Source organism: Bubalus kerabau, chromosome 14 (assembly GCF_029407905.1).
Source record: "Bubalus kerabau isolate K-KA32 ecotype Philippines breed swamp buffalo chromosome 14, PCC_UOA_SB_1v2, whole genome shotgun sequence".
NCBI classification, from domain to species: domain Eukaryota; kingdom Metazoa; phylum Chordata; class Mammalia; order Artiodactyla; family Bovidae; genus Bubalus; species Bubalus kerabau.
Window position 1 is genome coordinate 13700511 of NC_073637.1, and position 21640 is coordinate 13722150.

General features: G+C 38.9%; 2 long non-coding RNA genes across 2 annotated transcripts in view; one reads left to right on the forward strand and one right to left on the reverse strand.

Moving 5' to 3' along the window:
• LOC129626597 (uncharacterized) overlaps positions 1-766 on the forward strand; it is a 48573-nt gene extending 47807 nt beyond the window's left edge. Inside the window, exon 3 of the long non-coding RNA XR_008702060.1 lies at positions 515-766. This is a non-coding gene — a long non-coding RNA (uncharacterized LOC129626597). The remainder of the gene's footprint in view (positions 1-514) is intronic.
• An 18117-nt stretch (positions 767-18883) lies between these two features.
• LOC129626598 (uncharacterized) lies at positions 18884-21420 on the reverse strand. Its single transcript, XR_008702061.1, has 3 exons — positions 21176-21420; positions 20235-20346; positions 18884-19154 (listed from the first exon to the last, which is right to left on the reverse strand). It is a non-coding gene; the product is annotated as an uncharacterized LOC129626598 (long non-coding RNA).
• Between the last annotated feature and the right edge of the window lie 220 nt (positions 21421-21640).

Sequence of the window (21640 nt, forward strand, 5' to 3'; positions counted from 1 at the left end):
CTGTTGCTGGTGACCTGAGTGTTTATGACAAATGTAAAATACCAAACCCTCTTACCAAGAGCTTATTGTTTCGTGTAATCTCACGACAATGAATTGAGACTGCAGCATGTATCTAAATTGACTTAATTTTTTTATTATTATGAGAGAAAGTTGTAATTCATCATAATCTTTTCAGTGTATGACCTTGCCTTTTGTGTTTTTATTGGGGAAAACCTTTTTCTTAAAATAAAAGATTATTTAGAGAGGTTTCTCTTTTTCAGCCCATATGGTCCAGACTACTGCATTTTCCAATAAGAGAGTAGATGGGATAGTCCTCTGAACACTTAAGCATCGTTGTTTTGGCAGACCAACCACATGAGGCCCTAAAAGGGTTACAGCCATTTCTGGCACCACTCAATTCTGTGACGTATTAGAGCTTTCTCTCAATGGCCATTACATTAGGAAAAAATTTACAGCTCATGACCAACAGCTGTTCCTCTAAATAAAACAATGTCATTTATTCTTTTCCTTTTAGCATGCCAGAGTCCCATGCTGTGTGAGACCAGTACTTGCACTTGGCATTCTATGGAAACAACTTAATCCTTGAAAACACATGGAAAATTCAATCATTTGTTCACTTGTTCTTTTGCAAATGTGTTCATCTGTTCCCCCATCCATCCCACTTATCTATGCATGCATTAACTCATTCACTTGCTTGCTCTTTGCTTATTATTTTATTGTTGTAAAAAAAAACTATCTGTATGTATGTTTCTATGTGTGTGTATATATATATGTTGCCACTTAAACATTTTCAAGTGTATAGTTCAGTGTCTTTACTTTCTTCACATTGGTGTGCAACCATCAACTTGTTTCTAAAAGCTTTTATCATCTCAAATTGAAACTCTGTAATCATTGTCTTTGCTTATTCTTTTTTATTTTATTCAACAAATATTTATTAGGGGCCTAAACTGGCCAATGGCACCCCACTCCAGTACTCTTGCCTGGAAAATCCCATGGATGGAGGAGTCTGGTAAGCTGCAGTCCATGGGGTCGCAAAGAGTCAGACACGACTGAAGAGTCAGACATGACTGAACGACTTCATTTTGACTTTTTACTTTCATGCATTGGAGAAGGAAATGGCAACCCACTTCAGTGTTCTTGCCTGGAGAATCCCAGGGACGGCAGAGCCTGGTGGTCTGCCATCTATGGGTCACACAGAGTCGGACACGACTGAAGTGACTTAGCAGCAAACTGGCCAAAGTTATACGTGAGGGGATATGGAAGCATATAAACATTAACCTTTCATAATTTAATATGAAGGTCCCATCACTTCAGGCCAAATAGATCCCATCACTTTTCTATTCATGGCAAATAGAGCCCATGCAGTCCCATCTCTTCATGGCAAGTAGATGGGGAAACAATGGAAACAGTGACAGACTTCATTCTCTTGGGGTCCAAAGTCCAGAGGGTGACTGAAAGCCTTAAAATTAAAACACGTTTTCTCCTTGGAAGAAAATCTATGACCAACCTAGACAGCATATTAAAGCAGAGACATTACTTTGCTGGCAAAGATCCATCTAGTCAAATCTATGGTTTTTCCAGTAGTCATGTATGGATGTGAGAGTTGGACCATAAGGAAATCTGAGTGCCAAAGAATTGATGCTTTTGAACTGTGGTGTTGGAGAAGACTCTTGAGGGTCCCTTGGACTCCAAGGAGGTCAAACCAGTCTATCCTAAAGGAAATCAGTCCTGAATATTCATTGGAAGGACACCGAAGCTCTGATACTTTGGCCACCTGATGAGAAGAGCCTACTCACTGGAAAAGATCCTGATGCTGGGAAAGACTGAAGGCAGGAGGAGAAGGGGATGACAGGATGAGATGCTTGGTTGCCATCACTGACTCAATAGACATGAGTTTGGGCAAGCTCCAGGAGTTGGTGATGGACAGGGAAGCCTGGTGTGCTGCAGTCAATGGGGTCACAAAGAGTCAGACATGACTGAGCAACTGAACTGATGAAGGAATTAAGACTCTGATGGGGATATATGTGCCCTCCAGTAGCCCCAAGCCTTCACTGCCATTACCTTTTCATCTGGTATCCCCAATAGTGCCTTGAACTTCTGGTAGTATTCTAGAGCAGGTAGGACAAAGTACAGACTCACCAATCTGATTTGGTCCTCTGATTTTGCCCAAGCCACTCCCCTAACCCCAACTCCCATCACTATTTTTCACTTTATACTCTGGTCAATAAAGAGAAGGGAGCAATTAAAAACTGATTAATAACCAAAACACCACAATCAACCACAACTCCACCCCCAAAAGCAACAGTAAAACCACCAGCTCTACCAAGATACGACCCTTAATCACAAATCCCCAGCATCTGAACAGCTTTTACCACCTCTGGTTCTCAGTGAAAAGTCTTTGGAACCACTTGCTTATAAATAAACTGAAGAATCTTAGCCTTCAAACATGCTATTCTAGGTCTCCAACAGAATTATGGCAAAAAGATGAGCAAACTATGGGCTGCCAGAGAATGGCTTTATGAAGAATGCAGTCATTCTAAGTGAAGTGCAGGAAATTCTTCAGGAGTCACAGGGAAATCATGACTCAAGACAGAGGGAAGAATATAATATGTCAAAGGTTGAAATACTGGCTTTAGAGTCAAACAAATGGTTGATTCACATCTTAGCTCTGCAACTAACTTAGTTTGTATGTCTAGCTAATCAATAACTTCTCTGAGCCTCAATTTCTCCACTGGTAAAAATCAAAAAGTAGTGGTGATTAATGAAATTTATCTGGAGTAAACAGAAATAATGAAGGCAGAGTAAAATAATCTTGTCTCATGTTTGTTGAATGCATTCCATGTGCTAGGCATTGTTCTAAACCCTCCACTTGTATTCTTTTGTTTTATCATGGCAACACCATAGGTGGGTACTATGATCATCTCCATTTTTCAGATAGGAATAGTGGTACACACAAAGTTGAAGTAATTACTGAAGACCGTTCAGCTAGTACGTGACAGAGCTTTGTACAAACCTGAATTCTGGTTCCACAATCTTAGCCATACACATTGCTACCTCTTGAGAGTATCCAGCTAGTGCAAAATAGGTGAATGACTTTAGGCTAGAAAGTTAAAATTCATGAAATGATCATGATTCTTAGAGTTTCCTCCTACTTTCACTATTATAACCATACATCATCTCTTCCTTAGGTTAATAAAAGATGTCCTAATTTCACCCCCTGCCTCCAAATCCATCTTATTCAAAGTGAACAAAAGAGAGGGGGAATCATGTAATTCCAGCCTTCAAAATTCTTTAGGGTTCCTGCTTACACTCAATATCCAGGCCCCTGACCATGCCACTCAAGGCTTTGACAATCTGGCACCAACTATTTTTTCAACTTCTACTTCAAAACCAGTTCACCACCCACCCATACTGAAGTATGCCCCTTTACATCTTCATGCACACTTGTCCCTCTGTGTGAAATAATTTCCCCCCTCTTATTTGACCCAACAGTCCACCCTTTCTCTCAAAGACAAGCTGAACAGTTTTTCTCTCATGTCATCTTTTATGACTCTGCCCAAGTCATGTGTCTTCCTTTCCAAAAATTTATTCTAGTCATTTCTCGAACCTGATGCCCTCATGAGTTGCAATAATCTGTTTACAGATCATTGAAATCTGATTCCCTTCTAATCTGTAAGCTCTTGAGGAGAAAGAGTATTCTTTGTTGCATCTTTTTGGTTGTAAGCAATTAAAAATTGATGCAAATTGTCTTAATAAACACATATTTAACTGAAAATTCTAAACACACATAGCTCAGGTATACCTGGCTGTGAGTGGTTAGCTCAGGTATAGCTGGTTGTAAATGTTTTGTAGTGTCATCAAAATCAGATTCCCAACTTTTTTCTCTTCAGTTCTCACCTTCCCTTCCCCCTACATGTTATATATTTTTCAGATCTCTTTCCTTATAGATATTAAATGAATTCCAGTAACTTCTAGGCTCACATCCAGGATTCTAAAAAAACAAACAAACAAACAAACAAACAAAAACAAAAAAAAACCCTTCACTTCTTATCATTGGTTTTAATTGGGTTGTACTTTCAATCTATGAAGCTAGAAGGAAGTATATACTAATTGGCTTAAACTTAAGTTCCATGGTGTAATTTTCAGCAAAATGTGGATTCCATCCAGAACAACTGAGACTGGAGTGGGCTTGCCATGATCTCCTGGAGAAAATTAGAATATTTTTTTTTCTGAATACTGGAAGGGTAAATGTGTGTTGAGCAGCATGTATACACTCATGGATGCTCACACACACAAGCACACACACACACACATACACATACAGAATGTTACTTTTTAAATTCTACTGTCAGTCATGATCAATAAATGATAATGGATATCTGTTTAATGTGTATCTGTTTACTGATGCCTGTGAACAGAGGATAGAGAATACAGTAGAGACTGGTATGCCATTTTTTCCCTCAGAAAGAAGATGCTACATCAGCCAGTTTATGTTCTGTTATCCTTTGTACTCATGGTTTGGCACTAAATGAGTGGTTCCAGATCTACTAATTAAATATACCACTTTGCTTCATGTTAAGAATAGTTGAAGACTGTTTTCTTTTTTTCAAATGCAACTTATTACCCTATTTGATTCTCTCCATGAGTCATTGGGACTTGAGGTTATTATAATTTAATAAAAAACTAATAACTCAATGTTAACTTTTGGGGAAAGCTTTCATTCTTGGTTTCTATTTCTTTCCACTACCCCATCTCACAGTTACCACATTTTATGTTTCAAAAGTGCTTTCTTAACTAATATATGATAGATGCCGTTAGCAGCAGTCTATATGTACATTATCTCATTTTGTTTTTATCATCTAGGCTCTTTATAACAGACAATCCAATTCATTCATTCATTCAACCTACACCTATTTTTAAAGACTATATACACAGCTAGTCACCAGAGGAACGATGACAAAAATGGTATATTTCTTTGCCTTCAAAGAACTTGCAGTCTAGTAAGTGAAACAAGCAAGAAAGCAGGTAATATCACTAGAATATACAGAGTTAACTTTGGTTGCTATGGGACATCATAGCAAGTAGTCCAGTCCAGGGGTGGGTCAAGGAAGTAGGGGGACACCTGATGGAAGAAGTAAAACCTAGTTTAATACTGTGCCTCATTTTACAAATTAAGAAGGATATTTCTGAGAGGGTACATGACATTCTCACGGCCACAATGCTATAAAGTGAAAGAACTAAGGGACAAACTATTTTTTCAACATTCCAACCTACCCTTTTATATTAAATATTTGCCTAAATAAAAACTGTATAAGCAAGGGTGCATAGACTATAGAGAGCCTATCAAAGATCCATACATCAGCCCACAGTGGCACTCCTTGAAGCGTAAATGGGATTTCACATGGTAAAGTAGGCAGAGGATGTCATGAACAAGGGCAAGGACCAGCAAGACAGGATATATCTGGGGGACCCTGAGCTAATATTTCCACTAAGGGGTTTAATGAAGGCAAGGGTGAAAAATTGGTGTATGTTCAAAAGGCCAAACTTTGAAAGGCTTTGAAGACTGTCTGCAGATTCTGAGACATTATCAACATTTTTAAGCAGGGGAGTGACAAGACATGCCTTGAGTTCTAAGAAAATAGCAAGAGGACAAAGAGACATTGGATTAAGAAGCAGATCGATAGAGAGCTGATAGATGGGACGTAGATTGTATGTATATATCCGGTGTCTGATATGTTTTCTTCCATGATACTAAAAGCAATAATGACAAAATATTGAAGTCTTAGATGTTTTCTAGTATTCATCACTAATAATGATTTTTTAGGCACAGACTTTTGTTCCTGAAGTGGCTCTGTTTCAGCTTCCCATCTGTATCTGAAGCATGACCATGTAAATCTATGGTAATAAGCAGAGTGATTATAGTCATCACACTCCAGTTTAATGATTGTGTATACAATATATCTTAACATATATTGGAAAATATAACTAAAGCATCAAATCAGTGATTGCACATAGTATATTAGCTTATACTATGAGAGAACTGGGCTTCCCAGGTGGTGTTGGTGGTGGTGTTCAGTTACTCAGTTGTGTCCAACTCTTTGCCACCCCATGGACTGTAGCATGCCAGGCTTCCCTGTCCTTCACTATCTCCTGGCGTTTGCTCAGATTCATGTCCAATGAGTTGGTAATACCAACCAACCATCTCATCCTCTGTTGTCCCTTCTCCTCCTGCCTTCAATCTTTCTCAGGATCAGGGTCTTTTCCAATGATTTGACTTTTCACATCAGGTGGCCAAAGTACTGGAGCTTCAGCTTCAGCATCAATCCTTCCAATGAATATTCAGGGTTGATTTCCTTTAGGATTGACTGGTTTGATCTCCTTGCTGTCCAAGGGACTCTCAAGAGTCGTCTCCAGAATCACAGTTCAAAAGCATCAATTATTCAGCACTCAGTCTTCTTTATGGTCCAACTCTCACATCTGCACTAGTGGTAAAGAACCCAGCTGCCAGTGCAGGAGATGTAAGACGTGTCGGTTTGATCCCTGGGTCAGGAAGATCCCCTAGAGGAGGGCATGGCAACCCACTCCAGTATTATTGCCTGGAGAATCCCATGGATAGAGGAGCCTGGTGGGCTGCAGTTCCTAAGTTTGCAAAGAGTCAAACACCACTGAAACAACTTAGTATGCAGCATGCATGAGAGAAGCACGTACACAGAGGGTGCAGAGTGGTTGTTTGAGTGACATGTGAATTTGGCAAAACTGTGATTATGATGCGTAAATGTCTGAAGTTTGGGAAATAGTGATCTGGTGTAGACTATTTAAATTTTAGTTATGTGTATGCAGCCTCATGATGCAAAGAGCAGCAAAACTGAAGTGGAGAGAGAGAAGGCTTCCAGCTTTAAAGCTAATGTTCTTGAAACATCCTATGTCCTGCAAATGCTTCATGTAACAGCTGAGAAAAGTGTCAAAACAGGGTGACCAAATTTGCCTGAGAGTGTTACTACAGAGGGACCCAAAGAGGCTGCAGCAAGTCATCCCTAGTTTCTAATTGTCAGAAAACTATCTTTAAACAAACAAATTAACATGATGTGATCTTTGTAGTGAAATCAAAGGATTGATCACAATATATTCACTAAATTCCCATCTGAATGCTTAATTTTTTCATATTCATTAGTATTGAGTGGTATAAGCATTCCTAAGGATGTTTACTTTTTTAACCTCATTATGATTTAAATCTTTTTTAAAAATTTATTTATTTTAATTGGAGGCTAATTACTTTACAATATTGTGGTGGTTTTTGCCATACATTGACATGAATCAGCCATGGGTGTATGCGTGTTCCACATCCTGAACCCCCCTCCCACCTCCCTCCCCAACCCATCCCTCAGGGTCATCCCAGTGCACTGGCCCCGAGTGCCCTTTCTCATGGATCGAACCTGGACTGGTGATTTGTTTCACATATGGTAATTATACATGTTTCAATGCTATTCTCTCAAATCATCCCACCCTTGCCTTCTCCCGCAGAGTCCAAAAATGTGTTCTTTATATCTGTGTCTCTTTTGCTGTCTCGCATATAGGGTCATCATTACCATCTTTCTAAATTCCATGTATATGTGTTAATATACTGTATTGGTGTTTTTCTTTCTGGCTTACTTCACTCTGTATAATAGGCTCCAGTTTCATTCACCTCATTAGAACTGATTCAAATGCATTCTTTTCAATAGCTGAGTAATACTCCATTGTGGATATGTACCATAGCTTTCTTATCCATTCATCTGCTGATGGACATCTAGGTTGCTTCCATGTCCTGGCTATTATAAACAGCGCTGTGAGGAACATTGGGGTACATGTGTCTCTTTCAATTCTGGTTTCCTTGGTGTGTGTGCCCAGCAGTGGGATTGCTGGGTCATAGGGCAGTTCTATTTCCAGTTTTTAAAGGAATCTCCACACTGTTCTCCATAGTGGCTGTACTAGTTTGAATCCTCTTTGTAGTGTATTTTATATTCTGCTTCCTAGAAGGGCTTTTTAACTTCAAGTACTTTGAAATTAGGAACCTTGTCTTTAACCTTATTTTTATTGTATTCTATGACTTGGAATAGACCTTGAATCAATGGGTGTTCAACTTACAGTTGAATCTCACCTAAAAACTTGTAAATTCCCCATTTTTGACAAATCATATGATGATTTTTTCAACCATTCACTCATTCAAATATTTATTCAATTACTGTTACATGCCAGATGTAATCTAGCCTATCTCTAGTTTATTAGTAATTTTAAATTAATGAAGTCCAAATAAATGAGATCTCATAGTGAAAAGACATACTGAGGGTTAGAAAAAATTTAGTTACTTTATGAGTAGAAATATCAAAATATTGATATTTTGGGATTGCCTTATTATTATTATAGTTTTGCTTATTTTCCCCTAAGTTTTTTTTTAAAAATAATAAACAACTATTTCTTTATAAGGAAGAAAATATTTTACTTTAAATACATCTTCAGATTTAACCATAAAAGTTTTCACATTCATTTAACTCCTTTGTATTTGGTGGCTCAGTGGTGGAGAATTCAACTGCAATGCAGGAGACCACCTGCAATGCAGAAGATGCAGGTTTGATTCCTGGGTCAGGAAGATCCCATGAAGAAAGAAACAGCAACCCACTCTGGTATTCTTGCCTGAGAAATCCCAAGGACAGAGGAGACTGGCAGGTTACAGTCCATGGGGTCACAAGAGTCAGACACAACTTAGCCACTAAACAACCACTACCACATAACTCCTTCTTTACCTTCCCCTGAAAACTTCCTTCTTAGTTCTTTGGCCCATTTTTTGATTGGGTCATTTATTTTTCTGGAGTTGAGCTGTAGGAGTTGCTTGTATATTCTCGAGATTAGTTGTTTGTCAGTTGCTTCATTTGCTATTATCTTCTCCCATTCTGAAGGCTGTCTTTTCACCTTGCTAATAGTTTCCTTTGATGTGCAGAAGCTTTTAAGGTTAATTAGGTCCCATTTGTTTATTTTTGCTTTTATTTCCAATATTCTGGGCGGTGGGTCATAGAGGATCCTGCTGTGATGTATGTCAGAGAGTGTTTTGCCTATGTTCTCCTCTAGGAGTTTTATAGTTTCTGGTCTTACGTTTAGATCTTTAATCCATTTTGAGTTTATTTTTGTGTATGGTGTTAGAAAGTGTTCTAGTTTCATTCTTTTACAAGTGGTTGACCAGAGTTCCCAGCACCACTTGTTAAAGAGATTGTCTTTAATCCATTGTATATTCTTGCCTCCTTTGTCGAAGATAAGGTGTCTATATGTGCGTGGATTTATCTCTGGGCTTTCTATTTTGTTCCATTGATCTATATTTCTGTCTTTGTGCCAGTACCATACTGTCTTGATAACTGTGGCTTTGTAGTAGAGCCTGAAGTCAGGTAGGTTGATTCCTCCAGTTCCATTCTTCTTTCTCAAGATCGCTTTGGCTATTCGAGGTTTTTTGTTTTTCCATACAAATTGTGAAATTATTTGTTCTAGCTCTGTGAAGAATGCTGTTGGTAGCTTGACAGGGATTGCATTGAATCTATAGATTGCTTTGGGTAGTATACTCATTTTCACTATATTGATTCTTCCAATCCATGAACATGGTATATTTCTCCATCTGTTAGTGTCCTCTTTGATTTCTTTCACCAAAAAAAAAAAAAAAAAAAAAAAAAACTTCCTTCTTGACAAAAATATCTCAAGATCATAGGTGTAATATCATCATTTTAATTTCTGTTTCTGCCTTTATTCTGAGACTGGAAATTTTTACTTTTTAAAAGAAAATTTTCTTCTAAAATTAAAAAGGTAGTGTACTACTATAGAAAGAGCCATTGGTCAGAAAGACCAGAAGGCATCTCTATTCTACTAGCAGTAACTTGGAGAAGTTATTAAATCCCTCCCAGTCCTAGTTTTCTTATGAATAAGTGTGGAGTCAATAATACCTTCATGATTGTTTGCAAAGGGGATTAAATTATGATGTAATGCCTGCCACACAGTAGGAGTATTCCACAAAATACTTTGCTTCTTATTGCACTTTCACACTGGTATTGAAATTGAGATGCCCCCCGCCCCACATAATTTAAGATGTTTTGTTGACATCAGCAGAGAAGCCAGACTTGAACTCATTGCTTTTAATACCAATTCAGCTCTCTGTCATCTATCTCACAATGATTTTTCTAATGGAATCACGAATTAGAAGCATCACATCTGGCATTTCCACGTCCTGTATGCTTCATAGCTCCTATTTCTAGGCAGCAAAAAAGCACGTATTCCTTAACATTTAATGACAATTCTGTTTATTTGACAATGGCCTTTGATCTGGCAAATTTATGGCTTTATCTGTCTCCCTACCTCCTAAGGATCAGGTGAGTGTTCTCAAGTATAGAAAGAAAAGAAGTCAACCATGCATCACAGAGACAAAAGCTCACTTTGTTTGTTTTAAGTTAAGCCACCTTGTAGAATAAGCATGCTTGAGATCACTTAGCTCACGGTCACTTAATTCTTGGGCTGCTCTTACTTCTTCCCAGACAAGTCATTTCCAGAACTATCCCTCTTAGAGTAAGACAAATAAATTCACTAATGACACTGTGTTAGGACAACACTACTGAGCCATGTTTCAAGCAGGAGGCCAACACCAGTGTACTTTCTTAAGCTAAGTAGAAGTGGTGATTATCCGCAGGTGTGATTGAGTTATCAAGGATCACTATGGACCAGACTAAGAAAGTATGTTTATTGGGGTTGAATAGCCATTTTTTCAAAGAGCAAACACTTGGAAATTGATATCAGAATAGATCAAACTGTCATTTCTTCTATTGCAGACCCTGAAATACATGGTAGGTGTTTGGAGCTACAAGGAAGCTTAGAAATCTCTTACCCAAACTTTCTGCATTATTGGGAAGAAACCTTATAGGGGAAATCTGAGGCTCAGACAAATTATTGGTTGAACCGGAATTGCACTTGTGCCTTTAAATACCTGTCAGCCCTCTTCCATATGCTACACTGATTTTCCTAATGCAAGTGAGATATTAGAAGCACCAAAAATGGCATTTCCAGTTTAGCATACCCATGCATGACATGTATGGATGTGAGAGTTAGACTATAAAGAAAGCTGAGTGCGGAAGAATTGATGCTTTTGAACTGTGGACTTGGAGAAGACTCCTGAGAGTCCCTTTGACTGCAAGGAGATCCAATCAGTCCATCGTGAAGGAAATCAGTCCTGAATATTCTTTGGAAGGACTGATGCTGAAGCTGAAACTCCAGTTCTTTGACCACCTCATGTGAAGAGCTGACACATTTGAAAAGACCCTGATGCTGGGAAAGATTGAAGGCGGGAGGAGAAGGGGACAACAGAGGATGAGACAGTTGGATGGCATCACCGACTTGATGGGCATGAGTCTACGTTAACTCTGGGAGTTGGTGATGGACAGGGAGGCCTGGCATGCTGCATTCCATGGGTCACAGAGAGTCAGACATGACTGAGTGACTGAACTGAACTGAACATACCCAAGACAGTCAAATAATATCAAAGTACTTATTCCTTGATATTTGTTTTTTTCAACAAATATAATTAACGATCCCTTGTCATGTAACACATCCTCATCAAGGAGAGGTAGATTTAACTGATGAATGAAATATCTTCATACTGAAGAAATGATGGGACATCTCTTGTATATTATGGACTTATTCTTCACCTGGGGCTGAGCAAAAGGGCATTTTCATTCAGGGCTAATAAACAATGACACAAAATGTCTCTGGCTTTCTCTCTAAAGAGACTTTGTAAGTATTTCCAGGAAGTTAGTCATAGCACTTGATTACATGTTCAGTTCAGTTCAGTTGCTCAGTCGTGTCCGATTCTTTGCGACCCCACGAATCACAGCACGCCAGGCCTCCCTGTCCATCACCAACTCCCAGAGTTATGTGTAGGAATATCTTTAAAAGAAGACTACTTCCACCTTCCACCTTGGAGTTTCATGATTGCTTCAATATTTTGGGAGCTTCCCAAACCAAGGGTTTGCTTTCCTTTGGACCTGGCTCCTGATTGGATAAAAGGGGATTCCCAGGGGCTTATATCAAACTTTTCTTGAATTGTATAAGCAATGAGTGGAGGGAATGGAAAAGCATTTGAGAAAGAGATGACTAGAAAGAAGTATGAATAAACACATAAGTCAATGAGAGCTAACTTCCTAACCATTTGGAAAACATATCTTGTGTTTCTTAATATTCTGCCCACACTGAAAACAGATGCATAAAGACAAATCATAATGTTATAGATTTTGTAATCCAGGCCATAGAATCTACTTGTAACCAAAGTACCTCTGCCTAGTACCAGTCAGAATCCAGCTCTTCGTGCTCCATCCTGGATTAGCATTTTATTTGGGATCACAGCATAGTATTTAGAAATGGAGAGATTTACATTGATTCCAGACACTTCTATTTTGTTCAGTACACTTTGTCTACCTTGCCCTCAGTTTCTCCAACTTTCAAGTGGGAAAATAATAGGATGAACCATCTTATAAAAAAGAGATGCTGTGATAATCAACTGAGATTATGTATATGAAAGGAGTTGGAACATAAAAACTGAGTTCTATAGATGATATCTATTATGATTATCACTATCTTTAATCACTCCATTAAATCGCTTGTACTAAAATGCTCTGTAATGGAATTCACTCTGTACGTCTCAGGTTTCCCACTAGAGTTTAAGCTCCTTGAGAACAGAGTGTATTCATCTTTAAATCCCTCATCATCCACTGGAGTTTGTGTAAACTTCTTCTGTTTCCCTTCCAGATGCACATCCTGGGTTAGGGAGTTTCTCTTCCCCTTCCTGGTAAGCGATGTTCATCATGGTGGCCTTTAGAAAGGGCTTGAGCTCCTTCTTCACCTGGACTCTGCAATTTAATTTTAGCCATGAGTGTTGATGGAAAAGGTCACAGTGTTCAAACCACTCTTCAGTGGAAATGAAACTGGAGAAGGGCACGAGGCCAAAAATAAGGCCCTTTCTAAGTAGTGTCTGGGGACACGGACTTCAGCACTTCAAGTGCCCATGATTCCTTCCCTTGCTCCCGGCCTGTCAGAAGCCCCTGTGCTAGCCTGCACAGGGACATGAGGGTCCTGCTATAAAAAAGCAGAGTTGCTCTTTCCCGACACCAACCTCTGCAGAAAGGAATGCCCCTCAAATAACCTTGTTCTTCAGTAATTGCTTATGGGAACCATAGTTCTGAGGGTCCCCCTCTGTTTGCAATAGACACATCTCAGGAGGACAGCTGTGGATAGCAAAGCAACAATGAGTTTTGTTTAGAGGAAGGAATTGTATGAAATAACATTAAGGACTATCTCTGGAATGTCTCCTTGTCCCCATGAAGGAGGGGTACTGGGCTAGAGGAAGAAATTGTGTTCTATGTTAAAGGCTGTGCATTCTTGTATATAGTTCCCTAAACACATTTTGGATTCTATTTATTAAAATCCTTGAGAGCCAAGACTATCACATCTGCCTTATTTTAAACAGTATATCTGCTGCTAACAAAAAGTGCTAACTTATTACAGCTTATAACTTAAATGTTTGCAATTATGATTAGCAAGAAGATTTATGTTGCTATGAATCCTTTTTTGTTCCTGGTCTTCTTCTATGTCACTGAGTGTCCATGAATCAGAAACTCCATCTTTGAACTTCCAAACAACCTTGATATGCTTGCATGAGTTGGCAGTTCAATTTAAAAACCATTACTCCAATGCATTTAAAAACCATTACTCCAATGCATTTGCAGTCTGGTCATATTTTAATTTTCACTCATATTTTCCATGCACAGTAGTACTGTGAACTTATGGGCTGGCCCACTGTAATGATTGTAATTAAGGCAATTACATGCCCTTTACCTCAACCAATGACCTGACCACACTGTGATAGGCACTATTCTAGTAACCGATGGAAGCTGAATGAAAGTCTAAGCTTCCTAAAGTGAGAAGACACAGCTCCCTATACACAGGCTCAACCTAGACCCCCAGGTTTCTCTCTTCTGCTTTCTCTGACTCTTACTTGTCTATCAATATTGAAGTTTTGCTTACAGTTTTCTCCACCCAGAAAGTATTTCATTCCTCCTTGACTTCATGTGTGTTGTTCCTTTCATTTGGATTGACTTTCTCCATGTCTTCATTTGGCTGACAGCAGATCATCTTCATAATTCAGCTGACACGTTATCATAGAAAGTCTCCCTGACAGTCCCCTTCACCTGCTGTCTAATTAAACAGTAATCATCTAATTTATCACCATATGCCTCCATGGACAAGTAGTTAACATAGCATATTTCAAATGATATTACAATTGCCTTTTTATTTCATGTCTCTGTCTCTTACTAGGAACTCCTAATGGTGAGAGACCTTACTGTGGCTTGACTATTTTTAAATATCTCTTGAAACCCTGTAAAGATATGTTGAAATCCCAACCCTGGTACCTATAAAGGTGAAGTCACTTGGAAATAGGGATTTTGCAAATATAATAATGAGGCAAGTTAAGATGAGTTAATACTAGAGTAGGGCAGGTCCTTAGTCGAATATGACAGGTGTCCTTATAAGACAAGAAGCAATAAAGAAACATGGGGGGAAGATGATCAAGTGACAATTGAGGCTAAGATTGGAGAGACACAGTTGCAAGCAGAGGGACATCACAGGTTGCCAGCGATTGCCAGAAGTAGGAAGAGGCCAGGAAGGTTCTCCTCTAGAGCCCTCAGTGAGGGAGGCCCTGCCAGCACCTTGACCTCAGACTTCCAGCTTACAAATGAGAGAGAATACATTTCTGTTTAAGCCACCTGGGCTCTGGTAGGTTGTTCTGGCAGCCTAGGAAACAAATAGAACTTTTTCTTGTTGAACATCATAGTTAAAGTGTCAACATAAATCTTGTCACTTAGTAGACATTCAAATGACTTTGCTATCTAAACTAAACTGGAAACGCCTAGAATGCCCCACTGCTTCCTTCACCCCAGTCCTGCCCAACCACAAAGACCCACGGAAGCCTCTCTCACCCTTGGGGAACCTCCCATCATCCAGTCCTTTTCCCTCTGGGCTATTAAATCCTTTTACTATGTATAATAATTTTAATCCTAGCTATTTCAGTGATCTAGAATGCATAGATCTATAATGCATATAATGCTTGCCTTCTCAAAAAATTTTACACACTCTGAAGCCCAGAAGAAACTCCATCTCAGTTGTATAGTGTTACTTCTGTATCAATCATTTCACACTCAGCATGTAACCTATTCATAACTACATCCTACATTGCATATACAATATATATAACTATTTCCTACATTTCAAATGGTAGTGAGAGAAGTAAGGCTCAGATTGATGGAAAAACCTGCCCAAGACATCAGGATAAGAAGTGGCAGGGCTGGGATTGGAACTCAAGCTTATAGAGACCATGCTTTTCCCATGTCTGCCTTTTAGTAAGACACCAGAGCGGTAACCACTGACAGGAGTCCTCAATTGCCCTTGCTGTCACTGAAGAAGAAATCTGAGACTTTTGACCAGCAGCAGGAGCTGAGCATTCAGATATGTGGGACATGAAGACCCTGCCAGCCTAGAGAGCTAAAAACCAGAGCCAACAGCAGACACACAGAGTCCTCTTGTAATCTCCTGACATGAAGTCCCATGTCTCCTAGTTCCCTGTTGGATGGCTCACTCTGATCCAAATGCCCAAAATAGCAATTCAACTTTTAGTATGTGCAGTTGGGTTTCATTTGTAAATGGTAGCAAAAAAAAACACACACAAAAAAAACAAAAAAAACAAAACATTGAGGGAGCTACCAACAGATCATCTTTACCCTATTTTTAGTCATTATTCTCTGAGTCCTCCTTCCTTATACCTGCAGGCATAAGATTGGAGAGGGAGAGTTTCTTAATCAAAACCAGGAATTCCTGAGCTGTATGGAAAATACACAAATGCGATCAAATTCTATCCTAAAGTAAGACTATATGCCATAAAACATTCTGTAAATTTCTAACAGTGACAGTAAGAGACAGTGTCATTACTTTAGAAATATGCACATGACATTTCTTGATGACTTTCATAGAACTGAGAATATTTTTCATTATCTTTAATTAATTATATTTTTATTATATAAGTTACAGATGTATAATATAGTGATTCAAAATTTTTATAGATTATACTTCATTTATAGTTACTATAAAATATTAGCTATGTTCCCTGTATTGTACCATATATCCTAGTAACTTATTTTATATCTAATAATTTGCTCTTCTTAATTCCCCACCTCTAAACTGTCCTTTCCCTGCACTGGTAACCACTAGTTTGTTCTCTATAAGTCTGTTTTATTTATTTATTTTTGTTGTTGTTATATTCACTAGTTTGTTGTATTTTTATTTTTTTAGATTCCACATATAAGTGATGTGTGTGTGTGTTAGTCACTTAGTCGTGTCCGACTTTTTGTGACCCCATGGACTGTAGCCTGCCAGGCTCCTCTGTCCTTGGAATTCTCCAGGTAAGAATACTGGAGTGGCTTGCCATTTCCTTTTCCAGGGGATCTTTCTGACCTAGGGATCAAACCCCCATTCTCCTGCATTGCAGGTAGATTTTTTACCATCTGAGTTATAGGAAAGTCATAAGTAGTATCATACAATATCTGTCTTTTTACTTATTTCCCTTAATATAATGCCTTCCAAGTCCATCCATGTTGTTGCAAATGCCAAAATTATTTAAAATCTATTTTTATTATATTGCTATTAGATTTGTTAAAATAGTGTCTTAGCCAGCTTGGGCTGCTATAACACAATACCTCAGATAGAGTGGTCAATAGTCATATATTTTTCACAGTTCTGGAGGCTGGAATGCCAAGATCAAGGAGCCAGAAGATGTGGTTTGTGGTGAGGACATCATGCTGGCTTACAGATGGCCTCCTTCTCATTGTATCCTTACACAAGGGGAGAGAGCTCTGGTCCCTCTTCCTCTTATGATGAGTAAACTAATCCCAACATGATTGCCCTGGCCTTTTGACTTCATTTAAACCTAAATACTTCCCAGTGGCTCCACCTCCAAATAAAACCCTCACATGGAGGGTTAGAGCCTCCATATATGAATTTTGAAGGTGGGGACACAAACATTCAGCTCACGACTAATAGTGCGTGATTTGAAACAATAACTTTGCTCACCTAACAAAACCCTAGCAATGCTATGAACTGAAAGGAAGATAATGCTAAATGTTTAATTCTGAATATTCACAGTCATGAAATGTTTATTTCATTATTCTAAGAAACTTAACTATATTTTCAAAATCAATGCAGTGAGAAACCTATGTCTTACTCCTGAACCCAGAATTTACCAGCTGTGTGACTTGAATAGGTAACCCAAGCTTTTTGATGGGGCAATCAAATCTCAGACCTTTTGCATGTGCATATCAATGATGATAGTAAATGTTTATAGCTCATTCAGTAAACTAGGAATCCATGTGTCTTCAATGATATAAATGAATAAATAAGTGGGGCAAGATGAGGGCTCTTTGTTACAATAATAAATATGGATGGAGTGATGGAGTTTAAAGTTATTTGATGATCATCAAAGAAATAATTTGGGTGAGAAATATCAGTGGATGGTAAAACTAAAGGATGGAAATGAGATGTAAAATAGGATTTTGCAGACTCAAAGAATCACCTCACGAGATACCTATTATTGCAAAAATAACTATGGACTAAACTAGCTGATACCAGGTGACCAATATTAATGCCACCAGTAATGAAAAAGTTGGCATCTTGTACCATTTGAATGGGAGACAATGTAAACACAGCATCACTTCTGTTGATATTCTAGCCAAAAATGTATGACCTGGGTCTAATCATGGAGAAACACTGGAGAAACCCCAAAAGACATTCTACTAAATAATTGATCAGTGATCTTCAAAAATGTGACGGTCAGAAAAACCAAGAAAAGACTGAGCAACTAATGCAGGTTGAAGGAGATCAGAGAAACGTGACAACTCAGAATGATATATAACACTAGATTGGACCCTTTGATCATAAAGAATATTATTGGGACAACTGGTGAAATATCAACAGGATATCTGGGTAAATGAAGATATATCAATTCTTTGCACTAATCTTACATGAACAATTTTTTTAAGGTTTGAAATTGCTTATAATTAAAAGTTAAAAAAATATTTTAAAAGATAACTTGAATTCTGGATGTAATTCCATTTTGTGACAGGAAGCAAACAAGTTCCAAATAGCATTTTGAATTGATAATTAGATTGAAATGAATTTGAGAAACTTCAGTTACCATTGTTCTTTTCCAGAATAGAGGAAGATATTTTTGTTCTTGATGGATTAATGCTAGTGCTTGAAAAAAAAAAATCTAAGAAACTTACAATGATCTGTTGCTTTGATCTTATGATGTTATTTAGGGGAAGCTGGAAAGCAAATGAAATTTTTCTCAATCACGTACATGGTGCATTTAATTATAGGCATTATTTAGGGGATACATGAAAGCATTTTGTTGGTATCTTTTGTTTCTTTCATGATAAACAAGGGAATTGTTTTGTGTCGGGGGGAGTGGATTTTTTTTTCCAGAAGATAATGCATTTTAGAGGCTCTGCATGCTTTAAGTGTTTCTCAGGGCTGATTAAAGTCTTGCATTTGGATTGGAAAGCTAGTGCTCATCTGTGTAATGAATGTCCTTTCATTGCATGAAAGAAGGACTTCTTAAGTCAGAGTTAGAGACACGGCAGGATTGCACAAGGACAGGTGGCAGAGAGTTATGATTGGGGAAGAGCCAACAGGGGAAGGCGTGGGATTCAGGGAGTAAGGGACATTCATTTCCAGAATTATTAAAATTTTTATTTTCTTGTGATTTAATCAAGTTAAATATTCCTTCTCCAAAATGTATATATTTTAATCTCCATTGTAGCCCAGCTACACAAAAGTGAAAGTGTTAGTCACTCAGTTGTGTCTGACTCTTTGCGACCCCATGAACTGTAGCCCACCAGTCTCCTCTGTCTGTGGGATTCTACAGGCAAGAATACTGGAGTGGGTTGTCATGCCCTCCGCCAAGGGATCTTCCCAATCCAAAGATTGAACTCGAGTCTCCCGCATGGCAGGCAGATTCTTTACCATCTGAGTCGCCTGGGAAGCCCAGTTACCTAGAGCAACATCAATAAATAACTGATAATTGATTTGAAAAGTGAATAAATGAGTAACAATGGATGACTGAAATGAATGCCTGGATTATGTCCTTTTATCTGTTTTACCCTGTCTTTCTAGACACTCCAGAGCAGGAATCAAATTACCACTCACGGGCCAAATCTGGCTTGCTGCCTAGTTTTGTAACTAAAGTTTTATTGAAACACAGCCATGCCCACCTATCTACGTGTTGTCTATGGCTGCTTTCCTGCTGCAGTAGCAGAGGTGAGTACTTACAATACAGGCTTCACAAGCCATCACCCCCACCATGTTGACTGACTCCTTCCATATAAATGTTTGCTGACTCCTGTTCTAGAGAGTGTTCGAGTGCTTAGAGTTTAAACGGTGATAAAGCCCAAGAGATACAACCTGATAGCGTTTGCTTCTAGGATATGATTCATAACTATTACTTCAGCCTCTTAGAGTCCTTTGAAGACAACTCATAAGTAATAATCTTCCCGTTTGCTCTTCATGTTCTGCATTAGGAAGCAGTCCTTTCTGGGTATTACGAAATAAGGAACTGGAAACAGATGACTGCTGACAAAGGTGTTAGAAGGACTAGAAGGATAAAGGAAACCAATACAATATTGTAAAGTAAAATAAAATAAAATAAAATAAAATGAGACAGTCACAGGTTAGTAACTAGGAGACTAATATAAGACTATCCCCCTAAGGCTGCAGAAACAAACAAGAACATAAATGGTTTTACTTGGCCCTCACCCTTGCCCGCTACCAACACTGATGATATTGGAACCGAGCTGCTTGAATGGGAGCCCGGGACTGCACACACACCATCTAGCACTTGCAGCCACTGCTGGAGAGGCCACCAAAAGATGGGGGAAAACATACTTTTTCTTCTCCACTCCTTCCAGATTCCCATGTATGCCTCCAATGGCCTAAACAGACAAGGAGCCTGTTGGCAAGGGTGTCTGGCAGATGTGGCTTATGAACTGTTAGTCCCAAGAGTCAAAAGGAGGGATATGGACAGTGACTATGAGGCTGAAGGACAACAGAAACGAGCTGCCCAAAACTCATGATACCTCACTCGCTTGATCATCAGGTTTATCTCCTCATCAGAAGGTCCTCTTCAGTAGTGGCGGTGGTGACGGTGAGAAGAGTGCCATAAAATGATACAAGAAGAGAACACAGCGTCTACAAAGCCAAAGAGTTGATAAAGAGTATGATAAGAGCGTCTGATATACTTTGATTGAAAACACATGATGGGGCCAAAGGACTGCTGTTTGCAGAAGCTAAAGAGGCAACGTTGGACGGGGGAAACAACACGAGGAACCCTGCACATGATGAAAGAAGTGGTGGCACGAGCAAGACATAAGCATGGCTGTGGGGTCTGACCAAGCTTTAGCTATTCCAGGCCTGATATTCCTCAAGAGAGGAGTCAGATTCCAGGTACCTGGGCCAAGGATCAATGAAAGGAACCACAGGGAAGTTTCTGTTTTTATGATGATTCAGACTGATCAGCCATGGGTGCCAATAGATCTGAATTGTGAAGGATTCTCACCACCTCCAGCTTCACTGGGAAAGAGCACCATGGAGCCTGCCACCAGCACAGACATGGTACACTGCGTCTTATGCCTGCTGCTATGATCTATAGTAATCAATGTATATACCTGGGAGTATTCTTTAACTTAGGTGTTTCCAAAGACAGCAAAAGGATTTGTTGAGAATGAGTGCTATGACTAAATAAGTCTTCAGTACATAGTTTTATGGGGAAAAAAGTGTCTGCAATAGATTCTCACATTAGTATCCAATTGTTCTTACTTTAAAAAAAAAATGGTGATAACATGAGTAACTATTGCTAAGGGAATAGGTTTTTGGCTGGTCTGACTCAGACATACTTCTGTGGGTTGTGCTGGTTCCATGGCTACTTGCCAGAGTTAGATATGTTGCATTAGAACACAAAAATTCTTCCTTCCTACAGAGAGCACTGGTTTTAGTCCACAACCATGAGAAATAAACATACCTTTATTTTGTATACATTAACTTAATTTCTATATTGTTTCAATGACATGTATAGTTATAGATGAGAAAACTAAACTGATTAAGATCCTTGCCTCCCATTTCCCTCAAGATGAGTTTTAGAATAACAGAGACCACCCAGTCTCTTATAGCGGCTGATCTTGTTTGATATTCAGTGAGTCTCCCATTGAGTTGCTGTGTTGGCTACAAGTCCTCTTTAGGCCTTGGATGTACACAGCAAAAGAACTGATTCTGGGCCTTGCCAAGCTGTGGAAAGTCTTTTCAGAGACTGCTCGCCTGTGCACACAGAACTCTGCCTTCTTTTGGTTTCTTCTTGCCATACTAAAGCCTCTTCTGATCATCCTCAAAGCTGTGCTTCCATAAACCCATCTTGGCCTGTCATCAGCTTTCATGCAGATGGCCAAAAAATTACACAATCTCAGGGATCCATCAACCTCTGCACTCTCAG